Source organism: Puma concolor, chromosome B3 (genome assembly GCF_028749965.1).
Source record: "Puma concolor isolate L17-30 chromosome B3, mPumCon1.1.hap2, whole genome shotgun sequence".
In the NCBI taxonomy this organism is placed as follows: Eukaryota; Metazoa; Chordata; class Mammalia; order Carnivora; family Felidae; genus Puma; species Puma concolor.
In genome coordinates this window covers 12,489,065-12,500,698 of record NC_141672.1, presented here as the reverse complement: position 1 = coordinate 12,500,698, position 11,634 = coordinate 12,489,065, and positions in this window count along the sequence as shown.

Here is an 11,634-nt window from a genome sequence, read left to right as displayed (position 1 = left end):
CCGTGAGATCGTGACCTGGCTGAAGTCGGACGCTTAACCGACTGAGCCACCCAGGCGCCCCCATGTGTTCTGTATTCTTGTGGCAGCTTCTTTTTTAAAAACAGCTTTATTGACATACATTTGTACATATTTAGAGTATACAATCTGGTGAGTTTTGACATAGGCATACACCCGTGAAGCCATTACCACAATCGAGGCAGTGGCCACATCCATCACCTCCCAAAATTTCCTCTTGACCCTTTGTGATCTGCCCTCCCCCTCATCTCCTTCAGAGTCCCTCTTCCCTATCCCAGGCAACCACTAATCTGCCTTCTGCCACTATAGATTCATTTGCATGCCCTAGAATTTTATATAAATGAAATTATACAACATGTACTCTTTTTGTCTCGCTTCTATTTTGAGATTCATCCATCCATATTGTTGGTATGACAATAGTTTAGATTTCTTTTTTATTGCTAAGTCATAGCCCATTATATGGATACACAACTTTCCTATTTATTTATATATTTAGATATTTGAGTTGTTTCCAGGTTGGGACTATTCCAAATAAAGCTGCTATGAATATTCATGTACAAGTGTTGAATGCTTTCATTTTTCTTGGGTAACACCTGGAAGTGGACTGGCTGGATCATATGGTAGGTATATGTTTAAGTTTTGAAGAAACTGACAAATTGTTTCCAAAAGCAATTGTTTTATTTTACATTCCCACCAGCAATACATGAGTTCAAGTTCCTCCACATCATCATAAACACTTGGTACAATTAAGCTTTCTAAGTATTTTTTTAATGTTTATTTATTTTTGAGAGAGAAAGAGAGAGAGAGAATGAGCAGGGGAGGGGCAGAGAGAGAGGGATATGCCGAATCCGAAGCAGGCTCCAGGCTCTGAGCTGTCAGCACAGAGCCCAACACGGGGCTCAAACTCACGAACTGTGAGATCATGACCTGAGCTGAAATCAGAGACTTAACTGACTGAGCCACCCAGGTGCCCCAAGTACAATTAATCTTTCTAATTTTAGACATTATATTCTAGTAGGTGTGTGGTGATATCTCATTGCATAGTGAACTCTGCTCAGAGAAGCACTGGGTTCTCAGGCCCCCTGCCCAGGGCCAGGTTGTCTTTCTTAAGAGGTGAGGCCGGGCATGGAGACCCCTGGAATTCTCTGTGTGCATCTTTGGTTCTTCCTTTCTGCTATCAGGGAGACTGTGGGCGATACAAGGTGATCTCCCAAGGACATTTACAGCCCGTAAATCTGGGACAAATGCATTTGAGACTCAGCTATCATCTTTGGTAAAAATTCTCCAGCTTCTCTGTATCATTGTCCTGTGTCCACCTTGGCATTTATTATTTATTAGCATTCAATGCCTCAAGAATAAGATCTCTTACTGGGATCCTGGGATGGGGTGGTTGAGTAGCCTAGAAGTGGTCCAGGCCTAAGACCACATCACGTAACCACTGCCCTGAACCATCTCTCCAGGAGCTGGGAGCCAAGAGGACTGGGAGCAGGGGTGTAGTGGCTTCTTCAGAGTGCCCTTATCAGGGGTACAAAGGCAGCCGAAGTCTTCTGAGACCCTTGCTCCACGCTAGGAGGTTCTCTAGTTCTGAAGCCAAGTCAGTAGGCTTTGTTGTCTCTAAAGCCTCCTGGGTAGGCACAGATCTTCTCTGGAAGAGCTGGTATGCATGGAACAAAAGCCATTGTTTACATCAGTCACCATGTTACTTCCACCAGAGGAAGCTGAGATATCGTTCAAGTCACCTCAATATAAGAAGACTGGGAGTTTAGGATGTCCTTCTAAGATGGCAACATCACAGGTAGAGCTTTCACATTATTCTTAGCAATGGGCAGTGAGGCCACCCATGAAAATCTGTCTTTTGGGTTTGATGTAGGAAATGTCCTAGATCTTCTTGTTTATTTTAAAGGGTTTGAGAAGAAGGACTCATGGAGATGTGGAGAACAGGGCAAGTAATTCAGGAGCCATCATTTCAACAAAGAAAGACATCTCTCATATAATCAATTCCAACCCCCCCCCCATCCCTTCAACTATTTGTAAAGGAAAACATTGAGGCCCATATAGGTGAATTGACCTCCCCAAGGTCAGTCAGTATGAGGCAGAGCTGAAACAATGTCTCCAAAATGATGCAAAAAGGCAGGGGTGCATTAGTTCCCAAGAAGTAATGAGGGTCCTTAATCTTAAAAATGTAAGTTTGAGGGACTTGATAGAGCAGACACATGATGCCTCCACCCTTCAACTAATCAGAGGTAGAAAGCATCCGTTGGAAATAAGGTAAAATGCCATGAAATAAATCAACTTTGTTGACTGATAAACACAGCCACAATCATAATTATCTTCTAATGATATAAAAAGTTTAAACAAGCTTAAAAAAAAAATAAGATCTTACAGCTATGACCCCTAGGATATGTTTGGACAAGAGTCTCTAACCAGTGTCCTGCGTTTTCTGGTGGAGGTGATGGTTGAGTACCATGGACAGCGGTACTCGAGCTTATTATCTGTGCCTCTGAGCTTGGCGCTGCGTCTCATCAACAGCAGCCAAGTAAACCAGAATATCATTTGAATTTACCTGCCTCTATGTGAGGATCCAGGGTGAGTACTATTCACAGTGTGACATACACATATATGAGTTCCAGAAAGCTCCTAGCTCCCCAAACATCTTCCTGACCAGACTTCCCACCATGTCAGAAATTCTGTCGTCTTCTTCATACTTAGGTTAAGCTATTTTCACTTCCATGAAAAAACATAGGTCATATTTCTGTGAATTCAGGGTTGGAGATGGTTTGAAGCAATGTTCTCTTCTACTCAAAAGGCTTGAAATCTAGCTGAGCAGATAGAATATTTGCATCAAGGTTAATGCCCATGATAATATTTGATGATGGTCAAATAGTGATGCTGATAGTAGAGGCTAAAAGAGCTCTATGAAAAAAAAAGGAAAAAAAATATCTCTATGGATAGGGATCTGGGTGGGTTGGGCTAGTCAAAAGTACTTCCTGGGGTGAAAGGCATTGAGTGGAGTTGATCTGAGCCTTAAAGTTTGCAGAAGACAAAGAGGCAAGAAGAGGCAGTCTTGGCAAGGGGATGTATAAAAAAGGTATGTGGGCAGTAGTGTGTATGATACCTACATATGACACAGGGGAGGTGGGCAAGTGTCAGGGCGGTAATTTGATGTGGCTGAAGCAGTCACTGATGGGTGAGTGGAATAAGAGAGAAAACCAAAGAAATACGAGGGGACCATTCTGAGAGCCTGAATTCCTCAATTTCCTGAAAGGTAAAACTCTGGCAGAAGCTCATATTTTTTTTCCCTTAGATCCTGTTCCCCAAGTAATACCTCCTCAACTCTGCGTGTGCTTGGTAACTGTCACCCCACTGGCATGGATCCCCCATACTGCAGAGTAAATGACTGAGAAAGCCCAATGTGTGGCACCTGCTGTTTGGGGGGAAGGTGGGGGCGGGGAGCAGAGCTTTGACCACAAGGATGGAGCACCGATAATGGAGTTCAGATGGAGAAGGAAGAGAAGTCTCCTTGCCCAGGCAGATGAAGGAGAGGACGCCGGTCAGCACCTGGACCAACTTAGGTCTTGGTAAAGAGGAAGGTCCATGATTAAACCCTACATGGCCCAGGATTCTCATCCAGCTCCTGCAAGGTGGAAAGCACGAGGAAAAACAGGGCTGCTCAGCCTCTGAGCTGGGTGAGAGAACAGCCCATTCTCTAGGGGAGAAGGCTTCCCAGCTAACTGGCTCTGAAATGTCACTCAGAGAAGGTAAGAAGCTCATGCACTGCCTTGCAGCCCCACATGTGGTTGGGGGGGGGGGCTCCCTGCGCATCCCTCCAGGCCAGAGCTCCCCAAAGACCCCTTGGCCTGCGTCTCTGACCCTCACCGGGATAGCTGGAGAGGTGCAGGGTCTGAAGCCTGGGGAATCAGCTCACTGCCTGCCCCCCTGTGGAAGCAGAATCAGCACATCCTCGGGTCTCCAGGGCACCCACACACACAATAACCCCTTTTCCAGGCAGGGTTCAACTTTGTAGGGCACTAGACACAGCTGTGGGGAGCTCAACTGCCCTGGATATCAGAGACACTCAATCACCCTGAAGTTTCTATGATAACAGGTGGGTGCTGACATTGACTTGGCACTCACTTTAGTCCAGGCCCTGTGTGAGAACACCTGACAACATAACTCTGTGAACCCCTCACAAGGGTGCTAGGAAGTAGGTATTATCAATATCGCCATTTTACAGATGGGCAAACTGAGGCTCCCCCAGATGTCGATCTTCCCAGCCCTGCTGATGTGAAGCTTGAAGGATGTGGCTCCTTTAGTCAGTAGGCTACAAAACGGAACCTCACAAACTAAGTGCTTCACTAGAGGACAGAGCCTGAGGGAGAGAGGGAGGGAGACGGCCACCTGGGACATGGGAGGGACAGTCCCGCATGCTGAGCACCCAGGAACTGTGCTGGGGCTTCCTGTCCTGTCATCAGCACCCTTGAGCTGCCCGAGACATAGCAAGCATGGACAATCGTTGTGACTGAACTCTCTCAGTTAAGTTCATAGAAATCACAGGAATTAATTTGGCCATTTAACAAAATAAGAAACAAGCTCAGAAAGGTTAAGTGACTGCTGCAAGGTGACCCGGTACTAGACAGAGTCAGGACCCAAGCCGAGGTCTCCTTGGCTCCAAAGTGCAGCTTCTTCCACCATCCTAAGCTGCTTCTCCCAGCTGGCGAGGGGCTCTGGGGACAAGGACCACCCTGAAATGACCTGAAGACTTCTCTGGAAATCCCTAAAAGTCATGCTTTTGGGGCTAGGAGGTTGGGCCTAGGCAAGGGATCCTCTCTCCCTCAGAGTCCTGGATACCTGGCCCCATCCTAGAAGCCCCAGCGCGTTGCTTTGACCCTGTTCTTAGTGCAGGGGTGCTCCCACCTCCTTCTCTTCCACAATGCCTTGGCCAAGTCAGACCAATCCCTGCACTCTCCTCTGCCCTGGATCTTACGCTCACCATCCTCTCCCCTCAAAGCCTTTGGTTTCCAATGTTCTGGTCTACTTGGCATGACCTCGGAGCTTGCACATTGCTAAGCAATTCTTCCACAGCACCTTCTCTGGGGAGCCTCTGTAGACCATCTCCCAGGTGTCTCCCCCTTGGCTACAGACCCCAGGGTGTCTCCTTAGAAGACAACCTGCTCTTGAGTGAGGTCCCCCCCACCCCCTGTGGCAATGTAGCCCTGGGAAGGAGGCGGAGCACGGGGAAGACCTTTTCCATCTGAGTTTGGCCAGGCCAGGTCCTTCCTTGCATCCTGTTGTGCCTCGTGCTTGCTCTGGGTGAGCAAGCCTCAGCGTCCACGGCTTGGTGCCCACACACCCGCACCCCACCTCCCCCACCACCTCCCGGGCTGGGGCCTGCCGAGGCTTTCGTCCACACATTGAGGCCTGTAAACCGCTTTATTAGATTAAAACAAACATCTGCCAAAGAAGAAAAGCAAAACCTTAATTGGAGGCCCCTGGGGATGTTTGCAGAGACAGATGGGAGAGGATCTAATGAAATCACCTCATACTGGCCTCTGTGCAGACCTTGCAGATAAAACAACATTGCCCAGCAACAGGGCTTTGCCACCTGGAGGCCTGATAAGGGGCTTGGAGGAACAGTGTGTTTGGAAAATATGATTTTGTAAGCAGGGTCAAGGGTGTGTTGACTCTGCCGTCTGGGCTTCCCCATCAGATAAGCAGCTGCCACTTTCCCTGGGGCACAGGCAGAAAGCTGCTCCCAAGGACCCCCTGGCAGGAGATGTCCTGAACCCTAGCCAGAGGAGCAGCCCGTCCCTCCTGGGGACCTGGCACTCATCAACAGGGACATACCTAACCACCACGGGCAAATGATGACAATGCCTTTCTCTTCTCCTCTTCCTGACCCCTGGCTCAGAAGCATCTCTGCAGGGCCCCTGGGATGGAGTGGGGTGTTGGGGCTGCTGGGAGCTAGCTGGGTCCGAGGCACACAACCATACAGTGCCCTTGAGTGTCCCACCAGCTCCTATCTTCTCCCAGTGACTCCTGTTTTTCTCAAAGTAAAGGCCAAAGTCTTCACCAAGGCCCACAAGGCCCTGTATCATCTGGCCCAATATTGTCTCATTCCCAACTACTCTCTGCTTACTCACTCTCTCTCAGTCACCTTGGCCTTTTCAATCTGCCTCAAACCTGTCAGGTATACTCCTGCCCCAGGGCCTTTGCACTGACTGTTCATTTGCCTTGAATGTTCTCCCAGATAGCCAATGACTGTCTCCCTCAACTCCTTCAAATCCTTACTCAAGCCACCATCTCAATGAGGCTGACCCTGACCACCTGTTTGCTGAGGCCACACCTTCCCACCCCCTAAAATCAACAAACTTCCACATGATGGCTTTTCACACCATAGTCAGAGATCAGATTCTGACTCTGCCACTTATTAGTCTGTGTGGTGTCAGGCAGTTTAAGCAACCTCTCTGAACCTCTGCTTCCTAACCTATTAATGATAATGATAGCAACTGTGTCACAGGTGTGTGAAGAGTAAAGCAGTCAATCCACACCAAAGGGTCAGCTACTATGGTTCAGATTTCATTTATACTCTTTGAACATGGCTGTGCCCTGGGTCCTCACAGCCATGTGTCAGGTGGGGACACTAGGCCACAGAGTGGGAAAGTGACCAGCGAGGGTCACTCATCAAGTCAATGATAGCTCCAGGGTGGACTTCCTGTCTGACTGACCCTGGAGCCTCGGGTTTGCCCCACTTTTGCATTTCACTGCTGCAGCATGGCTGATTCAAGGCCCGCTCATTTCCCCAACCCAGTGGATTCTGGCCTTGGCGCGTCCTCGCCATTTGGGCCTCAACGGGTCAGAGGCCCTGAAGCGGCCTAGCATTGCCAAGACGCTTCCCAAGTAGGACAGGAGTCTAAAGAGCCACCCTGCAAATTAATGCAAGGAACGCTCAAGCCCCGGAACCAGACGTGGAAAAAGATCTATCAAGGCCCAAGAAGGGGCTGGGCTCGGAAGGGGCTGAGCCCCATGTGGCTCAGGACCAAGGACCATAGAGAGATTTGGACACTGGCAGACCACTCACACTCCAGACAGAGCCGGCGGGGGCCAGCATCGTGCCTGGGTTCCCTGAGCCAAGGATGTGAGCGCACATGGAATACCGGGAATCCCCGGTAGAGGAGCGGGGAAGGAGGACGGTGTGGGGGGAGGAGGGGGGAGGAGGAAAGATAAACTCAACAAAGTGTGTGTTATTAACCTAGACACCACTGTGAGAAACAGAGCTTACTTCCTCAGGGAGCCACAGGAAAGTGATGCCAGAAACCTCTCCTCAGAATTATCCCACCCAGGGATGGGAAGTTGGGGTATTTCTTTTTTTATTTTAAGTTTATTTATTTTCAGAGAGAGAGAACATGGGGCAGAGAGGGCGGGAGAGAGAGAGAATCCCCAGTGGGCTTCACATCCTCAGCACAGAACCCGATGTGGGGCTCGAACCCATGAACGGCGAGATCGTGATCTGAGCCCAAACCAAGAGTTGGACACTTAGACCGAGCCACCCAGGTGCCCTGGGGTATTTCTAAATGGACATCTGAGACGCACTGGTGGAGGACAGGCTTTCAGCTTCTGGTGCATGTGAGCCCAGAAGCCTTCTGAGTTTCTGTTAAAAGGCTTTGGGCACTGAGGGGTAGATCCTGGCAGGGGGAGGCAGGCCAGGGCTCTGAAGGGTCCCAGAGACACAGGCAGAACTCAGGCTGCACTTAATGGTTTGACACAGCTGGCTCGGGGAGCGGCCAGGGGCTCCTGCCAGCCTTGAGTCTGCAGCTCCCCATCGGCACAGATGGGGCCTCCTCTGGGGTCTCTCTGGGGATCAGCGTTCTGGGAGAAGCACTGTCAGTGTCCTGGGAGATCAGCTCTGCAGGACGTCTGGTGCCCCTCCCTGGTGTGTACCCCCAGCAGGATCCCTACTCTCCCGGCTTAGTGCCTGGGGTGCTCCCAGATATACCAGCTGGATGGACCGCTTCTGCCCCACGGAGAGACTAGGACACCATTCTGTCCCCTGCCCTGCACCCTTCAGGCTAGGAGGCAGCCACCTTCCTGCAGCCCACATCATCACACATTAGTGGGCAGAGGGTGCTTTTTAAAAAAAAATGTGGTAAAATATACATGACAAAAATGTACCATTTTAACCATCTTTAGGTGTAAAGTTCAGCGGCATTGAGTGCATTTACGCTGTTGTGCAACCATCCCCGCCATCCATTCCCATAAACTTTTCATCTTCCCCAGAAGAAATGCTGGTCCCATTAGGCGACAACTCCCTATTCACCCCTCCCCACTGCCCCTGGAAACCACCATTCTGTTTTCTGTCTCTATGAATTTGACTAGAGAGTGGTTTTTTAAAAAGCGTTCCAATGTGGTTCTCACTGTCCAAATCTGCCTTCTCTTCTCCTCCTTCTCTGCCCCAACCCCAGGTTGGCCCTTGGACTCTGGAGTCAGGGCCAGTCCCATACCTCTCTCATCCATTTCTTCATCCTTTTTGCATTCACTGGAGCAATGGAAAGATTCGGTTAGAATCAGAGAACCGGTTCTGGCTCTTACAACTTGCTGTGTGACCCTGGGTAAGTCCCTTGCCATCTCTGAAGCTCAGGAACGAGCCCAGAATCTTGGCAACACCAATGCCATTCACTGAGTTTCGTACAGACTGGGAAATTGGTCATTCTAAGGCATTCATTCAGACAACTGCCCGATAACCAAGAGGTTTTTATCCCCATGATGAAACCCTAAAGTGCTGGCATCCCTTATAAAGCCGTAGTTTGACTGGACTTGAACAGTGTTGTCTGGGATATGAAAATAAATAGCGCCTGACATTGACCAGTCCCTTTCTCTTGACAGAGTGACAATGTCTGTACACATACACCCTATTCACCTGGCCATGGTTGCTATTTGTCGTCAGAGCCCCTCACTGCCCTCACAGAGTATTTCCTTGTTTCAGCCGGGGTTCCACTGCGGAAAACAGAATCTTTTTTTTTTTTTTTCAACGTTTATTTAGAGAGACAGAGCATGAATGGGGAGGGGCAGAGAGAGAGGGAGACACAGAATCAGAAACAGGCTCCAGGCTCTGAGCCATCAGCCCAGAGCCTGACGCGGGGCTCGAACTCATGGACCGCGAGATCGTGACCTGGCTGAAGTCGGATGCTTAACCGACTGCGCCACCCAGGCGCCCCGAAAACAGAATCTTAAATGGCTTACACAGTTGGTGGGAGGGCTGAAGAAGTTGAGTGTAGAGTGTCAACTTTTGTCAGTTGTTCCCAGGAACAGCTTGCAAAGCCACACATCAGAACTGAGCTGCCATGGGTGCTGCAGCCCCTGCCAGGATCAGGAGACTGGCTGCCAAGTAGGAAAGCTGTCACCAGAGCCACCCACCTCTGCCAGGTCCGCACTGGCAACATGATTGTTCTGCAGCTTCTCTCTCTCCACACATGACTCCAACTCCAGTTCCTGTGCAAGTACTTCTGACTGGTGGAACCTAAATCACATCCAGGTCCTTAGCTGCAAGGCAGTCTGGGAAATGTAGTTTTTAGCTTTCCTACTTCTGCCCACCAGAAAGAGGGTTGGGATGGGTGTTGAACAATCTAATCCATGGTGTCCTCACAAGGCAAAGACTTCCTCACTCTGCTTTGCCCCTCACTTCCTCCTCTCAGTGAGCTACAGCTCGTATCACCCACTTCAGCTCAATGCTTCATCTGACATTCAAAGCCAAGGCACTATACAGACATAACTTGTTTTATTGTGTTTTGCTTTATTTGTACTTCTGCATATATTGTGGGGGTTTTTTTGTTTTGTTTTGTTTTTACAAATTGAAGCTTTGTAGCAATCCTACAGTGCGAAGCAAGTCTTTTGGTGCCGTCTTTCCCAACAGCATTTGCTCACTCTGTGTCCCATTTGTGTCACATTTTGGTAATTCTTGCAATATTCCAAGTTTTCCCATCATTATTATATTTGTTTCGGTCATCCATGATCACAGATCTTTGATGTTACTCTAGTAATTGTTTTGGGGCACCATGAACCACACCCATTTAAGATGGCAAACGTAATATACAAATGCTGTATTGTGACTCCTCCACTGACTGGCCGTTCCCCCAGCTCTCTCCCTCTCCTCAGGCCTCCCTATTCCCTGAGATACAACAATATTGAAATTAGGCCAGTTACTAACTTTACAATGGCCTCCTAGTGTTCAAGTGAAAGGAAGAGTTGAAGGTCTCTCACTTGTATCAAAAGCTAGAAATGATTAAGCTCAGTGAGGAAGTCCTGTTGAAAGCTGTGATAGACCAAAGCTAGGTCCCGTGTGCCGAACAGTTAGCCAAGTTATGAATGCAAAGGAAAAGTTATTGAAGGAAATTAAAAGTGCTACTTCAGTGAACACATGAGTGATGAGAAAGCAAAATCAGTCTATTGCTGACATGTAGAAAGTTTTAGAGGTCTGGGTAGAACATCAAACCAGACGCAACATTCCCTTAAGCCAAAGCCTCATCCAGAGCAAAGCCCTCACTCTCTTCTTTCCTATGAAGGCTCAGAGAGGTGAGGAAGCTGCAGAAGAAAAGTTGGAAGGTAGCAGAGGTTGGTTCATGAGGTTTAAGGAAAGAACTTTTCTCTATAACATAAAATACAAGGTGAAGCAGCAAGTGCTAACATAGAAATTGCACCAAGTTATCCAGAAGATCTGGCTAAGATGATTAATGAAGGTGGCTACACTAAACAACAGATTTTCAATCAGATGGAACCGACTTTATTGGAATAAAATGCCATCTAGGACTTTTATAGCTAGATAAGAGGAGTCAATGGCTAGCTTCAAAGCTTCAAAAGATAGGCTGATTCTTGTTAGAGGCTAATGCAACGGAGACTTTAATTTGAAGTCAATGCTTACTTTCCATTCCAAAAATCCCAGAGCCCTCAAGAATTATGCTAAATCTGCTCTGCCTATTCTTTATAAATGGAACAACAAAGCCTATGAGACAGCACATCTGTTTACAATATAGTTTCACTGAATATTTTAAGACTTACTTCTCAGAAAAAAACCTTCTTTTTCAAATTTTGACTGCTCATTGACAATGCAACTGGTGGCCCAAGAGCTCTGGTGGAGAGATGTACAATGAAATTAATGTTGTTTTCATGCCTGCTAACACAACATCCATTCTGCAGCTCATGAATCAAGGGGTCATTTTGAATGTCAAGTATTATTCTTTAAGAAATATGCATGACATAAGGCTATAGTTGTTATCGGTAGTGATTCCTCTGATGGATCTGGGCAAAGTAAATTTAAAACCTTCTGGAAAAGATTCACCATTTGAGATGTCATTAAGGACATTCATGATTCATGGGAAGAGGTCAAAATACTAACATTAATAGGAGTTTGGAAGAAGCTGATTCCAACCCTCAAAGATGACTTTGAGAGGTTCAAGATTTCAGTGGAGGAAGAGGCCACAGGTGTGGTAGAAATAGCAAGAGAATGAGATAAAACTTTAACATATGAGGAGTTGATTCTTATGGATGAGCAAAGAAAGTGATTCTTTAAAAAAGTTTACTTATGTATTTATTTTTTCGCAATCTCTACACCCAACTTGAGCTCATGAC